At 30.4% G+C, this 18,568-nt stretch overlaps 1 pseudogene; it reads left to right on the top strand.

Moving 5' to 3' along the window:
* Positions 1-5,592: 5,592 nt before the first annotated feature.
* LOC115885624 lies at positions 5,593-18,478 on the top strand (annotated as a pseudogene).
* Positions 18,479-18,568: the final 90 nt, after the last annotated feature.

The raw sequence follows: 18,568 nt of genomic DNA, 5'->3' as shown, positions 1-18,568 counted from the left end.
TTAAAAAACGGCAATTGAAAAGGAAGTTTTTTAATACATTGATCCTGTAAATCCTGCATAACTAAATCAGAACAAATCGGTGATAAACAATTACCCATTCCCAGTCCATATATCTGTTGATAAAACTCATCTTGGTATTGAAAGTAGTTGTTATCAAAAATAAATGTTAACAGTTCAACAAATCTATGTAAGGGAATTTTTATTTCATTTTCTATAAGATGCCATTTCTTATTAACTATATTAATTACTATATCTGTAGGAATGTTAGTAAAAAGTGATATAACGTCCAAAGATATGAGTTGATAATCTTTAGGTAATTTAATGCTTTTTATATCATTAACAAATTCAAATGAATTTCGGACATAACTGTCGTTCTTGACAAACATACCATTTAAAAGAGATGCTAAAAAACCTGTCAGAGAGTACAGAGGTGATCCCACAAACGATACTATGGGTCTGAAAGGTCGATTATTTTTATGTATTTTTGGCTGAAAATAAATCTTCGGTGGATTAGCAGCACCAGTTTTTAATTTCTTACCTTGCTCGTTGTCAATAAAACCTTCTCTTACTAAAGTGTCAATAATTTTTTTGTTTTTATTTTGAACTGTTATCGTTGGATCTTTTTTTAATTTTTTATATGTCGTTTCATCTCTTAGAATATTTTGAGATTTTTCTAGATATTCAGTTCTATTAATGATAACGGTAGTATTACCCTTATCTGCCTTTAATACTAATATATTATCTTTATTCTTACTAAGAAAAATAGCCGTTTGTTTTATCATGTTTTGAAATTGCTTTCTTTGAAAACTTAAAGGCTTATTGGAACGAACAAAGTTTGTTGTAATATTTATACATTGATTTCGTATTTGAATGCTCGTCTCGTCTTCGAACATATCTAAAATATACTCTAAATCTATAATTAGGTCTTTTAAAGGTTCATTTCCTTTATCGTAAGGTAAATTAAAAATTTTCTCCTAAACTTAGTATATACTGTACCTCATTTGGTACATCTACATCACTGTGATTTACAATCCATTTATTATTTACTTCGACCCTTTGTATAGGATTTTGTAATTTAACAAGTTTATTGAACTTATTTATTTGTTTGGCTTTATATTTTTTAATTGATTACAATAAAACTTTTCTTGGCTATTCTTAAATCTATCAAGATCTGATGTATTTAAAGTGTTTTTCAGAACATTGACAGCTAATATTTTGTTAGATTCTAATTGCTTAATTTTCCAATGTATAAAAAAAAAAAAAAAATTCCCTTACATAGATTTGTTGAACTGTTAACATTTATTTTTGATAACAACTACTTTCAATACCAAGATGAGTTTTATCAACAGATATATGGACTGGGAATGGGTAATTGTTTATCACCGATTTGTTCTGATTTAGTTATGCAGGATTTACAGGATCAATGTATTAAAAAACTTCCTTTTCAATTGCCGTTTTTTAAACGTTATGTTGATGATATTATAACTTCAATTCCTATTAATCAAGAACAAAGTATATTAGACATATTTAATTGTTATCACCCTAAACTACAATTTACATTGGAGAAAGAAATAAACAACAGCATAGCATTCCTTGACGTGAGACTAATTAGACACAATCAATTAATAGAGACAGATTGGTATCACAAGCCGACATTCTCTGAGAGATTTCTCAATTATTCCTCCGAACATTCTTTGAAACAAAAAATTAATGTTATTAATAACCTGAAAATCAGAGCTACATCACTATCATCAATTAATTTTCATAATAAAAATTTAAAATATATCGAAAGCATGTTGATTAAAAATAATTATCCAATATCTATGATTAAAAAAATTCTTAACAAGAAAACCGTTGTAAAATCTACTAACCAAAATGATAGAGAAGTTTATTGTAAAATACCTTATATCGACTGTCTGTCAGAACAAATTAAAAACACATTTAAGGGTCATACTACAAAAAAACAGGAAAAAATAAAAATTACAACAAGGAGTCATAACACCATAAAGAGACGGTTCTTTTCAAAAACAAAATCAAAGAATAAAAAAGAACTGAAACCGGCATAATATATAACATTCCTTGTACTCAATGTCCTAAAAGCTATGTTGGGCAGACCGGTAGATATTTAAAACAAAGATTGAATGAACATAAAAATGATCAAAGGAACTTTCTTTTGAAATCTAATCCTACCGCATTAGTAGAACACAAAATAGAGACAGGCCATAACTTCGATTTTGACAATACCACTATTTTACAAACACAATCTAATTATAAGAAAAGATTATTTGCAGAGATGATAGAAATCCAAAAAAACAAAAATTGCGTTAATAAAAGAACAGACGTAGAAAACCTGAGTACAGCATATTTTAATATTCTTTCAAAAATTAAATAATATAACTTCAAAATAATGGTTTAAATCCAAATAATATTTTTATATGTTTCTTTTTTCAACTGTTCTTTATCTCCAGGTAAAAATTATATTAGTATTTTATCAACTAGAATTAGTTGCTCTCTGTATACGGTCAACGTAGGTACATCTGCACTGCTTGTCTGTGAAAGGAAAAGATTTTCGTGATATTTCTCTATACATAATTGTGTTATATGTTTTTTTTTATGTAAGTGTGTTATGTGTTTTAAAAGGAAAAAAGGGATATATACCACTCCCCTCTATACCATCCGTGTATTAATGGATATGACTAAGAAAGTCCAGATTTAAATGTGAGTAACATATACATATATTTTATTTAATTGTTAACATTAGGGTAGTTTTACCAATAGTATATGTGTGGAATTCCACTGATATGTGTTTTTGGGTTGTTTGTTAAATTTTTGAAAAAAAACTTTTATTTGATTGTATTTTCTGCTCTCTTAACTTTGTAGTGTCCTGAAGATGCAAATAAATTTTGCGAAACGTCGACAAATTTAAAACAAAGGACTTCTGTTGATTTCTTTCGATCCTAATCCAATTTATAAAAAAAGAACACATTATATATTATTGGATCGACAACAATAAAAAATTATATAATTAGAAATTTTGAACTTTCGGTTTTGGATCGACGGCTAGTCGACGGCCTTGTAGCTCGGCTAAATATGCACAGTTGCCATATTCAAACAGACTTGAATTGGCATCCCATTCTTTTTATTGTGTATAATGCAGTATGTGTTTCTTTCTATTCTTCTTTTCTTGTCAGATACACTTATATTAATTATTCCTATTGCTATTAAAATAGTTTTAAAACATATACATTTTTAATATACACTATACCTTATAATGTTAACTAAGAAAATACCTTTAATTACTTTTAAAATTAATAATATACAGGGCGATTGATAGTGATATTTATTAATGCTGGAACGTTAGTAATGAAATATAAGTTTAATAATAATGGAAATAATTTATTAAAATGCAGTACAAAAAATGTTAACTGACTAAAAAATACTATAATAACAAATTTCTTCCGTTTGTCACGTTATTTATATAGGCCTAGGTAGATTTTAAAAAGTGACACAGGTACAATTAATAATATATTAGTTCGGCATAAAAGTTGCTGTCACGACATCGAACAATAAATTAAAATTCGTAAAATCTATACTATATTAAGGTACCACTTTATATACATCATAGTTCAATCATATTACAATGTAACCGAAGATACGTAGTATACCAAGTTTGAGCCCAATCGAACGCCAGGAAATGGTATCGTAATATGGTACTATATTAATGTACCACTTTATATGCATCATAGTACCATCATATTACAATGTCACCGAAAATACGTAGTATCCCAAGTTTAAGCCCAATCGAACGCCATGTACGTAATATAGTACTATATTATGGTACCAGTTGATATGCTTCATGGTACCATAATAATGCAATGTCATCAAAAATACGCAAGTATATATCAAATATGAGCTCAATCGAACGCCAGGAAATGGTATTGAAATATGGTACTATATTAAGGTACCACTTTATATGCATTATAGTACCATCATATTACAATGTAACCGAAGATACGTAGTATAACAAGTTTAAGCCCAATCGAACGCCAGGAAATGGTATCGTAATATGGTACTATATTATGGTACCTCTTATTATGCTCCATGGTACCATAATATTACAATATCACCGAAGATACGTAGTATCCCAAATTTAAGCCCAATCGAATGCCATGTACATAATATGGTACTATATTATGGTACCAGATGATATGCATCATAGTACCATCATATTACAATGTCACCGAAAATACGTAGTATACCAAGTTTAAGCCCTATTGCCGCCATGTACCTAATATTGCTATATGGTACTATAGAAGGTACCACTTTATATGCTCCATGGTACCATGATATTACAATGTCACTGAAGATATAGTATACCAAGTTTAAGCCCAATCGAACGCCATGTATCGTAATATAGTACTATATATGGTATCACTTGATATGCTTCTGAAAAAAACGGCGTTCAAGTTGGCTGGAAAAGGACGATCGATGACATTTCCCATATAAATTTACATATAAAATGACCGTGATATTAATTTCATAGCTATCGCTAACGCCGTTTTTTCCCGATTATACAATATGAACTTGGTATGAACACAATCGAACGTCAGGAAGTGGTATCATAATAGTAGAACAATACTTATTATATTGTCGCCGAATTACAATGAAAATTCAGGATTCAATTATACAATCTAACGTCAGGAAGTGATTGTAATTTAGCTCATAAGATTTAATTCCAACTAACATGGCAAACTGAAAAAAAACAGCTCTGATCTATTTTAATATGTTTAAATGATGTAGCAAATTTGAAGGTAGGCTTTATCAGGAAGTATAACGATCTGAATTACACATTGGCAACACTGCACAAAATTCTTTTAAATTTTGTTTGTAGAAAACTGTTTTCTTTTAAATTTATTGCCCTCTATTATGTAGTAGCGAAACTAGCACATCAAAATATCTGATTTGGAGACAGACTTTTAAAGCCTGTCTCCTTTTGCTACCTACAATTTTATACATGTAACGAGGCTTCTGTTGCGTAGCTAGATATTCTGTGCTTTTACCCTCAAAAAAATACTTGATAGAAAATTATAATAAATCGAAAGATTATTAAGATTTTAACACCCTGTAGCTATAAAACAGTGCACAATCGGACCTATCTATGTTGATATGAAAAATAAATCTCATTATTATTTTTATTTAATCTCCCCACGAGAGATGCCACACGTTTTTTGAAACACCTTGTATATTTTTTTTTCAATCAACATTATATTACATAAAGTATAAAAACATATCACGAAATAAAGGTTTGATTTGTTTTTTTTTGTTTTTTATCTTTGGTCTATGATCCCAATACACCCAATGGCCACCAAAACGAGACATTCTGTACATACAGTTTATTAATACAACTGCTTACATTCACTTGTTAGCCTTTCAAGTACAAATGCACACTTAATTATAAATTAAATCGAAGTAATTGCGTAAAAAATTACTAACGGTGTTATTCCGAGTACCTATATTCATGAAAACAATAGTATCTAAGTGGGTATATTACTTCTGGCATTCCTTGAAAACAATATATCATATTATATAATCCAAGTTTAAAACTGTGCAAAACATTATCAGTAAAATAGATTTTTATCTCGACCTTTAATAAATTTGTCCACCTTTGTTAGGCCTTGTTCCTGTCAATAACTAGTACCAATTATACTGATATAATATATTATATTCTTAAACTTTAGACTGCCCGTTAACCTGTTAATAATCAAGAAACAACTACACACATTTAGCGTTTAATAATTTTCTAAAAAAACTAAAGATGTTTTATAATATAATACTAACTCTGATAGGATTGTATTTTGTGCTAAAATACGTAATTCATCTCACAAATGTCAGATGTAAAAGTTATGTTTGTTTGATGGGAAAAACAGTTCTAATAACTGGTGGTAATTCAGGTAAGTTACTTTCTGTAACTTTTATTATTAATTAGAAATAATTCTAATTATTAATTAAGAAGAATACTAAGAATGTTAATTAGAAGTATTTACATATTAGTTTTTATTTTATATTTGTTTTGTGGAATGTTTAAAAAAATCAATATTATCTATTATTGCATATTAATTAAAAATTGAGACATTAATAATAATTAAAAAATACTCATTAACTATAAACATACAGGGTAGCGCACCTCATTCACATCGATTCGATTGATTATACGAATACGGAAAGATGAAGAAACAAAATATTTTATGGGTATATGTGGGACGGTAATATGCATAATTTAAAATTAATTTGAAATGTACAGGGTATGTCAGAATAAAGATCCAGACCAAAGTTATATTTTTTCTTGTGGAACACCCGGTATTTTATTTCATTTTTGGATCCCTGGATACTAAATAAGGCATTTATTATAAGGGTTAAATATGTTTACGAGCTTTGGTTTTGGGAATTTAAAGATATTTAAATATGTATGCTATAATAAAAAAATATTGTCAATACCCTGTACAGGGTGGGTCAAATTCGACGCTTTTAAATGGAAACACCCTTTTCTATTGGAGATAGACGAAAACTAATATCGGTGTCTGAAGCTCAATTCTTATCAAAAACATGAAGGTAAAAACCGCACATCAATATCTGTTACCGTTTCGGAGTTACGGGGTGTTTTTCAAAAATGTGCATTTTTAACAAATCGCTGTAACTTTTTTGCTATGGAAAATTTTGTATTTCTATGAAAACATTTCCAAAGCACCTTTTGACGTAGAATTTAATGGTTTAAGTATAATTTTTTTAAAATTAATAATTTAAGAGTTATCAACAGAAAAACTGATTTTTTTTTGGGACACCCTCTATATTTTTAATTAACCGAAAATAATTTAAAATTACCTTTCCAAAAATATAGCACACTTGATATTTTGTTATAATCCTCTTCAAAATACAGAATTTTTAAAAGTTCGCCACTTTTAACTAGTAGGCTTTGGACCCCTTATTGAAGATATGCCCTTAATGGAACTCGAAAACATATTTTTCCAGCAAGACGACGCACCGCCTCTGAACGCTGAAGTTATCAGCAAAATTTCAAGTATAATTAAATAGCTAACCAAGATCCCAGCCGTTGGCCGTCGAGGCCGCCTGACTTAGTGCCCATGGATCTAATCATATGGATATATTTGCGGAAGAATAAATGTTCCTGGCACAGTGGCTGTGGTAATCACTAAATTTGACGTTTAGGCGTTTACACACACATATTTTTGAGAGGCAGTTTTTTTCGTCCAAAGATATTACATTTTTTCTCTCAAAAACGGTTAATGTTCGGTATAGAGTGTTTAATATCAAAATTCATAAAACTTTACAGAGAATTTAAAGATGCAATAAAATAAGAAAGTTGATGTCAAGTTCCGGTATTTCCGGAAGTGCCGCCATATTGAAACTATTTTTAATCGATAGATCTCGTTGTGAAACAACGATATGCAAAAAATCTTCTGCAAAAAAAGAAACTTCTAATGCACGCTCAGCTTGGGACACCCTGTATATCCCGTTTTGATTTTATTTTAAATGTAGTTTCTATTTTAGGTCTTGGATTGGAATTGGCAAAATCGCTAGCAACCAGAGGAGGCAATATTGTTATAGCTGACAAAGACGATGCTTCATCAACCGTAAAAACACTAATTAAAGAAACCCACAATCCTAATATTTTCTATGAAAATGTAGATTTCGCGTCATTCAAATCGGTGAGAGCATTCGCTAGAGAGTTCAAGAGTAAATTCGATAAATTGCATATTTTAATAAACAATGCTGGTGTGGGAAACCTTCCCCTTATTACAGAAGATGGATTTGAAGGCACAACGCAAGTGAACTATCTCAGCCATTTCCTTTTAACTCATCTTTTGTTAGGTAAATACTTCTACAACACTTTTATTTCAGTTAAGAACTTATTTCACTCAGTCAATAAATCGTATCATAGCTCAAGGATATTATAGAGATAAGGATAGTTCGATTCCTATCTTCCTGCACTGTCAGTTTTTTTACGTCATCCACTGACCGAGTTGAAGTTGGCGCTAAAGATTTTAGACAGTGACAGTTATTTTTGCATTTGACGGACGAGCGCACAGTGCGTTGGAAGATAAATTTAGCGGGACAAAAGCGTTTGGTTAGAAATAAGCCAAAAAACGTGTACTGATAAGAATAAATAGTAGACATTCCAATTGATACAAAAATGCATGAATATTCTTTGTATTTCGATACATTTTTATCAACCAAATTTGGTCGTTTTCTGCTCAGCAAGGCAGAGATCATACGAAAACAAAATATTTACAAGTGCTTATACATTTTATTAGAAAGCCAAATTATGTTGAAGATTGCCAAAGGTATGTACTTTTCTACTGTATGTATATTATTTGTTAAAATTCTTCATGCCTTTGTTCTGCAGATATCAAACTTTCACTTTTTTTTCAAATATCGATATATTGAATGATGTAGATCTTCTGAGTAGGTAGTCACAGTCACAGGGAGTTCAAGCTTAACAGGTGAATGCCTAAAAAGATTCATTTCAATCGGATAGTATAAAAACAAAACAACTCCATCAAAAGGCACTGAGTTTAAAAAATTGTCTTAGATACTTACTATACAGGGTGTCCCAGAAATGAGTGCAGATATTTTAACTGGTAGTATAGTTCAACCCCAGAAACACGCCTATGAGGTTTTTTTTGCGAAAAAAAAATGTTGAAAATTTTATATTTTTCTTGACATTTTCCGGAAAATGTTGAAAAACTTTTGAGTGCCACTGTTCACTCCCCGGGAAATTCGGGCATAGAGAGTGTCAGAGAGAATGCAACGTTGCCACCTCCTACCATACCCACATTCTGCATGTTTATCTATAAATTCAATTATTTTAAGTTGCTACAGAAAAAAATACGAAAATTTATTTTATTCATATTAGTGTAGATTGCTCTACTAATTCTAGAGAAACGCGCAATATTTTAAATACTTTTTACAGTGGAGTAAACTGAAAAAATAAATCTTAACAATTATAGCTTCTTTTTTGCCATATTAGGAAATATTTTCAATCGTTTCAATAAACAATTATAACCTTTAATGTTTAGTTAGAGCTTACCCTTTTAATGAAAGTGTTTTTATCCAGCACACATATACGCAAACACATACACACCAAATATCTATTAAACTGAACATCACAAACCTATCACATGCCTATCACTTTTAAAATATTATTTAAAATTTTTCACATGATAATAATCAAACACTAAACTCATAAATACAATAAAAAATGTTAAAAAACTTGCTTTAATAACTACTACTAATACTTATATCCGGCGGCTGATGGTAGACAGTCCGGGGTTTTCTTCGACATTTCTTCAAAACCGACGCAACCCCGACAACGATTTCGAAAACACTAAAGGAATTACAAATTACAAATTTTTATTTCGGAATTTTTTGACTTAGCGTCCTCTACTGGACTGATGTATTACTATTATGGGTCAACGTTTTGGTGGTTGTCTAAAGATAGATAAATCAATTTTCTAAATGTTTAATGTATGGAGTAGGGATATCCCAAAAATAAATTAAAAGTACAAGAAAGGGTATACCCAAGAAAGAATTAAGGTAAAATCAAAGAGTATTCTACGTTATCTAAAATATAAAAATATGGGAAGCCCCGACAACAATCTGACACCTGATATCAAAGTGATAAACAAACATCGGCGCATGCGGCAGCGAGCACTTACACTTAATTTTTCAGTTCATTGCTAGATGGCCTTTTACTAGGGATGCACTGCAGGGCCATGTAAGTGAAATGTCAAAAATAGTTCCAGCAAAAGTTTCCCAATTATGACGGATGATGGCGCTGATCGTCAAAATTTTTGGACAGGGATTTTGCTTACCGACAATACGACGTGAGCTACGACCGGACCAGGACCAATCAGAATGATCAGTCTTTCTTGGACATTTGCCGCGGAAGTGTGTGTTAATTTCTGTTGTGATAAGTGTGGTTGTGTTTGCAGTTTGATTTTCGGTTTTCATATTATGTTAAAATTAATTTTGAAGTATTGTATCACCTGTTTTTATGTAATAGTACTTTTTTTAGTTCTATGATCTGATATGTTATGATTTGTTAATGTTTGTTTAACAATGTTATACCAAAGAGGTTATACTTAATATACTTATCAATTCGCATAGCCTAACTTTTTATCAATAAACTTTGTAGATTTTCAGATTATTTAATTCCTTTTTGTTTCCGTTTGTAATTTTATTTTTAAGACATATTATGTGATTGTTTCACATAATATGTTTTAAAATAAAATTACAAATAACGAATAAAAATAATTAAAATAAAAAAGTGTATTTTAAAATTCCCCCGGCCCCGCACCCCTTTGGCTAACCTATAATGTCAGCTATGTCGAGAGATGGCGTTACGAAAATGGAACCGATTTATTGCAAGGAACTTGGGCTTCTTTTTCGTTAGTATATTCTGTGATGCACTGCAAACAAATATTCCAGCAAAACTAAAGTGTTTTTTCTTATTCTAAATTCTAACAAATAAATAAACCTGTAAAACTGTATAAATAAAATCGGTCTTCGATTTAAAAAAAAAGATCGATTATACGAAAAAATCGTTTGATAAAAATCACGTCGATTTGATAATAATCGATTCGAATCGTACATCCCTAGTATGGTGTGTAGTTTAAGGTTATGTTTAAGGTTAATCGTGGGTTATTAAACTCGCACAAAAACAAAACAGAAAACAACAAAAAACAATGCAAACAATGCCAAATAAACCTGTAAAAAAGTACTTTTATTATTCAAAATGAAATATCATATAATTCAGTTGGTATACGAATATTTTTTGATTTATTTATAATGTTTGGTGTCAAAAATATGTGAGAAATGAGGTAAACAGTTTAAATGTCTTAATAAATTCGTTTTTAATTTATTAACCTTTCAGGTATCTACCTAATGGTAGGAAGAAATTAATTATGTAATGGTAGGAAAAATAATTTCACTTTAATTATGTATTAGAAAATCAGTAATCTTAAATTAGGAGCATCAATGGAGAAGAAGGCAATTGTAATCACAATACAATAACAGATCTACAAATACCAAGCAATACATTAAATCAAAAATCTCAGTAACACTGTTGTAATAATGTACTCCCTGTGGTCTTATTAAGTATAAAGTTTTGTTTTACATGAAAATAATTATCCCATTTAATTATTCATTAAATTTTAGTGTCAGCTTATTGATAGCTCGATTACCAGTCAAATAGTTTCGATGTTTTCTATACTATGAAGAAAATTTGATCTGATTAGATTAATTCAGATGTAAATTTATGTTATACGGTAAGATATTTTTAAACAAACCAAGAAAGTTCTCTTCAGACAAGTTCTGGTCTGAAATTGCAAATATTAATGAAAAAGTTATACATGTAGTTTTCTATTCATAAATGATATTATTGATTTTATTCTAGGTGAATGTATCGAGTCATATTATATTCTGCAGAATATATTGAGAAAAATGGTAAACTAACTAAAAGTGCTAACAAAATTTCTTAGGAAGTTATCGATATACCTAATTATTAGAAGCTGTAACAAATGTTCAAAGAGTCAGAGTATACTTTATTAGAAGTGTGTTAGATAGAATTATACACTTTAAAGAAAATATCTTTTATTATTGCAGGTAATGCATATTGTGTAATGCATATAATATGTGAAATCTATTATTACATACAAAGATTGAAAATTATTTAAACAGCTACCTGTATGTTGTCTCACAATCTCATTTAGTGAATGGGTTATTAAAAATTGAACATATTTACACACAGAATATTGTGGATATGGATATCTGGAAAGCATGTTATAACCATTTTTATTTTTAGGATTTATGAAATGATTACATAAATATACTAACAACAAATTGCAATGCATCTGTATATTAGAGACAAAGATGAAAGAGAGTAACAAGAATATATGTATTCAAAAGAAAAATATCAAGACCATTTGTAGTAATTAAAATTAAAGAATAAAATACATAAAATGTACCATATGATCGAAAAAAAAACGGCGTCCAGTTGGCTGGGAAATGACGATCAATGACATTTCCTATATAAATTTACATATAAAATGACAGCGACCTTCATTTCATAGCCATCGTTGACGCCGTTTTTTCTCGATCATACGGTAGTTTATGTGTGAACAAATTCTCATTTCATATAAAAATTGGAGCTCTATCTAGAGTATATTTGAATATAAATGTTTTTATGTATTGGAAGGGGGACTGTAGTTTTCAAATATAATAAAGAAAATAGACTAAAAAAACATGTGTGTAAGTTCTTTTTAAACTATTCTGTAAGTTACGTAAATGTGTTTCAAATAGGTTGCTTTTCACAATAAAGTCAATACACAGTAATTATGCTTTACTTTTTCAAAACACACTCTTGTTTTTTATTATCAGAGAGTTATTAATATTAGAAAATTTAGTTACATGAATATAATAGGAGCAAATATTATGTTTCAAGTTTCAAGTAATTAGAATATGATATGAGTCATAATAGCTTAAATATGATTGCTCATAAAATACCTAGTATATACACATTTAGATATATCTCTTTAAATATAAATTAGTATTGCCACCATGCGATTAATGGGAAATACAATATGGTCGTGAAAAAAAAAACGGCGTCAGCGATGGCTATGAAATAAAGATCGCTGTCAATCTATGTGTAAAATTTTATGGAGAATTTCACCGACCGTTATTTTCAAGCCATTCTGGACGCCGTTTTTTCCGACCATACGGTATTTCTAGGTATGGAATTATGTCTCTAATATGTAGTTAGGTAATTTTTTCCATTTGCCTATTGTTAATTATAACGTCGTCAAACTATAAAATTTGCTATATTTTTTAGTTAATTTTTTTTAGTAATATCAAAACATGTTTTGAATAGTTTAATTAGTAATAAAGCTACTAACATATTCAGTTATTCTTTTTTCTATAAAGCTTTTTTGATAAAAAAATGATATACCTGCTAAGACGTTAAATTGCCTGAGAAATTACGATCGATGCCATTTACCATCCACTTTTACACAATAAAATGCCATCGATCGTAATTTCAAAAGCAGAAAACTTGCCGCCGTTTTTTCCAATGAAATGGGCGGTGGGGAGAAAATTACAGATTCCTGTATTATATTAACGACTAACGACATTATTAATCGCATGTACACAAAGCATGTACACTATTAGAAATCGATCTAATTTCTAATATTATCGAGCTTTTAAAATTCGAGAAAGTGATCGGAGATTGTGTTTAAAGTGTTGTGAAATGTTCGTTAGTGCATATTTTTGTGTCGGTAATCGGTATCGGTATAGGCAAATCACGATGGAGTATAGAAATCCGGAGAAGGTGGATATGCTAAGAGCATAGGTACTTTCTGGCAGGGGAAAGCGCTGTAGAAGCTCGGAGACTTTATTCCGAAGAGTATCCGAATAGATAAATCCCTAATGCTCGAACCTTTGTAAGTATGGTTCAGCATTTGAGGGATTCGGGAAAAGCAACGAAGAATTGCTGCAAAACGTTAAAAATTCCATGCTCAGAAGAAGGAGAGCATGTATTGGAAATGGAGGTCGTCATTTTGAACAATTATTATAATAGCATGCAGTCAAGAAGCAAGGGTATACCGGGTGGTGCATCATCGTTGGAAATATAGGATATCCCATGCAAATTTTGAACTGTCGAGATATTGGATCCCCTTGTGCAAATTTGTAATGTATCTTTAAAAACCATTTACGATTTAGCTCTAAAATTAATAGGGGAGCCAATATTTCCACAGTTGAAAATTTGCATAGTGTTGTTAAGAATTGTAGTGAAGTGATGTTATTAAGTGTAGTGTTATGTGCAGTTTTAAGAGTGGTAAAATGGAAAAAAAGAAAGCTCTGCAGTTGTATCTCTCTGCTATAGGGATATCTTTTTTTATTGTTTGGTAAGTTTTTTTTCTTTTAGTTTATTTTGTGTAATGTGGAAAGTAGGGCTACTGGCGATCACCCACTTAAAAAAAGTAACGCACCTCTGCAGAACCTCTTGGATGGTGTGGGATTTTGCAAGTACTTTTTAAGTCTTTCTAGTCGATGTGGCAACAGCGGGCGGCGAACAAGCCGAGATCCGCGAGATCTCTCCCCCGCGCCGGGGATCCGCGAGATTCCCCGGCGGCTCTCAAAATGTCGCAATTTTTTTTTTAAACTTTCAAAGTTAAATAACTCGGTTATTTTCAATCTATTTTAAAAATGGTAAAGAGAAAATATGTTTCTTTTGGCCAGATCTACCACCCCTTAAAATATCTGCACTCATTTCTGGGACACCCTGTATATGAATTTACAATTACCGAGTGTTAAAATTAAAATATCTATCTTATTTATTATTTTCAAAATAAAATATATTTTTTTAAAATAAATTATAGAGGGTGTCACAATATTACAAACTAATTAAAAAAAACTGCTAAAGAGTTTTTTGATATGATAATTTTATGTATTTGGCAATAGTTTACAATACGGTTTTTGTGTGTCACGTACGAATAATATCATAGTTTTATTATCTTGTATTTATGAATAAATTAAGTTGTTAATAAATAAATAAATTTAACCATATATGTAGTTGCTATATATTAGAACATTTGCTACGTTCTTAGATTTTAAGTTCCAAACATTGCTCTTGAGATTTTGTCCCGCTAGAATAACCATCCGACGCACTGTGGAGCGCTGGTCAGCGCGTGACATAGCATTCTACGGCGACTACGACAGCGGCCATTTGACGCGATCGAACAGTCCTTTAGAATATATACAGTCCTTGATCATAGCTAACGTCTGACCAACGAGCATCCAACGAGTCAGGTAATATTTTGACAGACGATATCTAGAAATAATAATCTACCTCTGAACTAAAATGGCAGAAACAACTGTCACTCTCATGTATCATCTTACTGGACAGGCCTTTGAATAAGAAGACTAAGGAAGGAGCATAATGCTATCCATGTGTTCATGTATGGTGGGCTGAAAAAGCACTCTAGGGTAGGGATCCTTGACAGTTCTGTTTGACGATTCATTTGACACATTTGAATTTGATTTGAAATTTTGTGGATTTGTCAGTCTCTACGAAGCTTATTTTATGTTATTTATTATTTATTCTACTACTGATAGTTGTATAAAGGTAGTAAATCTAGATGGAAATTGTGGCAGAACTTAAATTAACAGTGACACTATCGCGATTTATCGAAGAAGACTCTAAAATAGTTGGTTGTGTAGCGTGCGGTAGATCTCCGCAAAAATTGAGTGAAATAATGGAACAACTTTTCGCTAGTAAGTGACTATATAATATACATACGTGTAGTAAACCGATCATTTATGAAATTCACTTAAATTAACTAAATTATATATTTTTCTTGCATTTTAGCTTTAATTTATTACTTGTCAAAGATTAGATGTCAAAGAATTTAGATACGTTAATTTGACTTACTGCTTCAGTAGCGTATCGGATGTTTGTGTTAATAAATACTTATTATAACTTATCTATTTTTATTAGAATTATATATTTTTATAACAATTTTAATAACTACCAACATTTATTCACAACGTAAAATAAAACAACAAATTATTGAGTCTACCCCACGTCTACCCTACATCATAGTTTTACATTTTTTAAATAAAATTAGGACGACACTGATAAACCGGAATTTAAGTCGGCCATATTTGAGGCCTATCGCGGTGTACCTAAGATTTTTGATATGCTCCTTCCTTAGTCTTCTTATTCAAAGATTTTATATTTATAAACAAATATATGTTTTGACAAGACTTTGACGGTTAAAACAACAAATTACAACAGATTATATATTGATTATTATATGACTTGAAACACCACAGCACTGGAATTAAGTTTTATGCTCCTTCCTTAGTCTTCTTTTTCAAAAGGGACAGGCCATAGATAAAGAAAATAAATTTAGATTGGAATGCCCGTCAAAATATATAATTGTCTTGGGTCGCGACCGCCGTACGCGATCTGGCGCTGCTATAGCGGTTGCTAAGAACAACCGCAAACAATAACAGATATAATTTTCTCTTGTCAAAGTCAGAATCTTCAAAAATTAAACCAAAAACCATCATGGATCGTGACATAACGTCGGTTTCCAATGTTTCTTAGGTATTTCATACATCTCCTTATATAAAATAAAATTTCTTGTATGCAACACACTGTATTTTATTTATAAAATTAAAAGAAAATAATAATAAATTTGAATAAACAATATTTGGTGACATAATTCCGGAAAAAGCCGAGTCGATCCGAAATTATCAAAAGCTTTGGATCGCAACTGTTGTAAGAATAGCGCCAAATAGTGTTTGTCCTTATGGGCACTTCCCAATCTAAACTTGTTTCGTTTATCGTATGTGTTTACGTAAAAAAGTGTCTTGATAAAAATCGCTGAGGAACCGTTCTCCAGATACTTAGAATAAAATTAGTCAATACATGTCTTTAACGAGAAAAAATAAACATGTTATGTTTCATGATTGAGAGGAAATTTTAGTTAAATGATTAGGACACAGATACTGTGATTAGGATAAAATTGGTCATTGTTATATAGGCAACAAGATAAACATGTTTAAAGCATAACTGCTGCCATCTATCATCTGAAGACATAAAATACTCGAATATTACTATAGATTTCTATGTATTTTTCCAGATCTACTCTTAAAATCGGGACCTAGTCGAATAATCTATACTAGTTCTCTGGCAGCTTACCAAACGACTTTATTGAAGAAACCTCTGGTACATAATAAAATCAAGCCCGGAGTTCAAAATGTCTTGTTTTATGTAAATTCCAAGGCAGCTGGTGCTGTTATGTCGAAATTTTATCCAGAAAACTGAAAGAAACTAATGTAACATGTAATGCTTACCATCCTGGGATTGTTAAAACTAATATTTGGAATGTTCTACAATTTCCTCATGATCTGCGGTCGCTGTATGCTTATACTGTAAAATTGTGGGCTATATGTTTTGGCAAAGTATGAACAACAGGTAAAACATTCTATTACATTATCACTTAATAAATAGTTGCTTTGTTAGGATACAGATGAAGGAATACAAACAGTGTTGCATTTAGTAACATCTGATGAGGTTGAACATTTATCAGGAAAGTTTTTCATGGAATGCAGACCAGTCTGGCAACCAAAAATAATATATGACACTAAAAAATGTGAAGAAATTTGGACATTAAGTGAAAAATCTATCAATTTGACACCTGATGAAAAAGTTGAAACTATATTAAAAAACTTCAGCAAAAAAGATTAACAAATTAAGTTTTAACATATTAATCGTCAAAAAAAAAATAATTATAATGTCAAAATATAGAGTAGCTTTAGTAACTGGATCAAAAGAAGGTAAGAAAAACGAAGTTACCTGCTTAAACATATTTTATAAGAACATATATGTACCTATAACAGGTATAGGATTTCAAACAGCTTTACAACTTGCTGCTCGAAATTGGAGAGTTATAATGGCAGACAATCAAGATCTCCAATGTGCAAGGAGAGAGATAATAAAGCAAACCAAGAACGACAGGATTGAAACAAAATATTTTGATTTAAGTTCTTTTAAGTCTGTAAGAAGGCTTGCTTGTGAAATCATAAACGAAGAAAAATATCTACATGTTCTTATAAATAATGCTGGAATTTTTGAAGCTAATGTAGTTAAAACTGACGATTCCTTGGATCCTGTTATGCAAGTAAATCATTTGGGACCTTTTTTGCTGACCTGTCTACTAACTGGTATTTTTCAATATAGAGACATACTCATTTATAATTATTGTTATATTTATTTACCTTTCAGACCTATTAAAGAAATCCAGTCCTAGTAGAATAATATTTGTGACATCGTCAGGAGCTTTTCTTCATAATCTTAACACAAAAACACTTCCAGTTGATACAGTCAAACAAAATCAATGCAAATATCCCAAGTTTCTCTCATCTCTATTTACCTATTATAATTCTAAACTATGCAACATGATTATATCACACGAGTTTTCAAAAAGACTACAGAAATTTAACGTAACATCAAATTGCTTGCATCCTGGAATGACCACTACAAATTTTCTTTACAAGAATAAACAACATACAGATATTTGTTATAAAATTTTATCTCCATTAATCAAACTTACTACACAGGTAAATGACAATACAACATAACTTTTGTTGACGATTACATAGTAAATTTTTAGGATGTGGTAAGATCAGCAAGTTTAATTACATTTCTAGCATATTCTAATACTTTAGAAAAAACAACCGGAAAATATTTTTATAACTATCAAGCCAGCTGTCAACCAAAAATTGTAAACAACTGTGAATATAGCTTGAAAGTATGGCAGCAAGCTGAAAATTTAGTTTGTATGCAAGAAAGTGAACAAATTAATTTTAATTAAATAACTTATATTAATATTTAGATTATTTAGTGTTCATGTTTGCTAGTAACTCGTGTACTATTATACAAAAAATTATGTTAAAAAAATACGTTTTAATTAATGTATTTTGC

This window comes from Sitophilus oryzae, unplaced genomic scaffold, assembly GCF_002938485.1.
Source record: "Sitophilus oryzae breed Bouriz unplaced genomic scaffold, Soryzae_2.0 scaffold_402_pilon_pilon, whole genome shotgun sequence".
Classification (NCBI taxonomy): domain Eukaryota; kingdom Metazoa; phylum Arthropoda; class Insecta; order Coleoptera; family Curculionidae; genus Sitophilus; species Sitophilus oryzae.
Note: the sequence above shows the minus strand (reverse complement) of the source record. Positions and strands in the feature narration are given on the sequence as shown.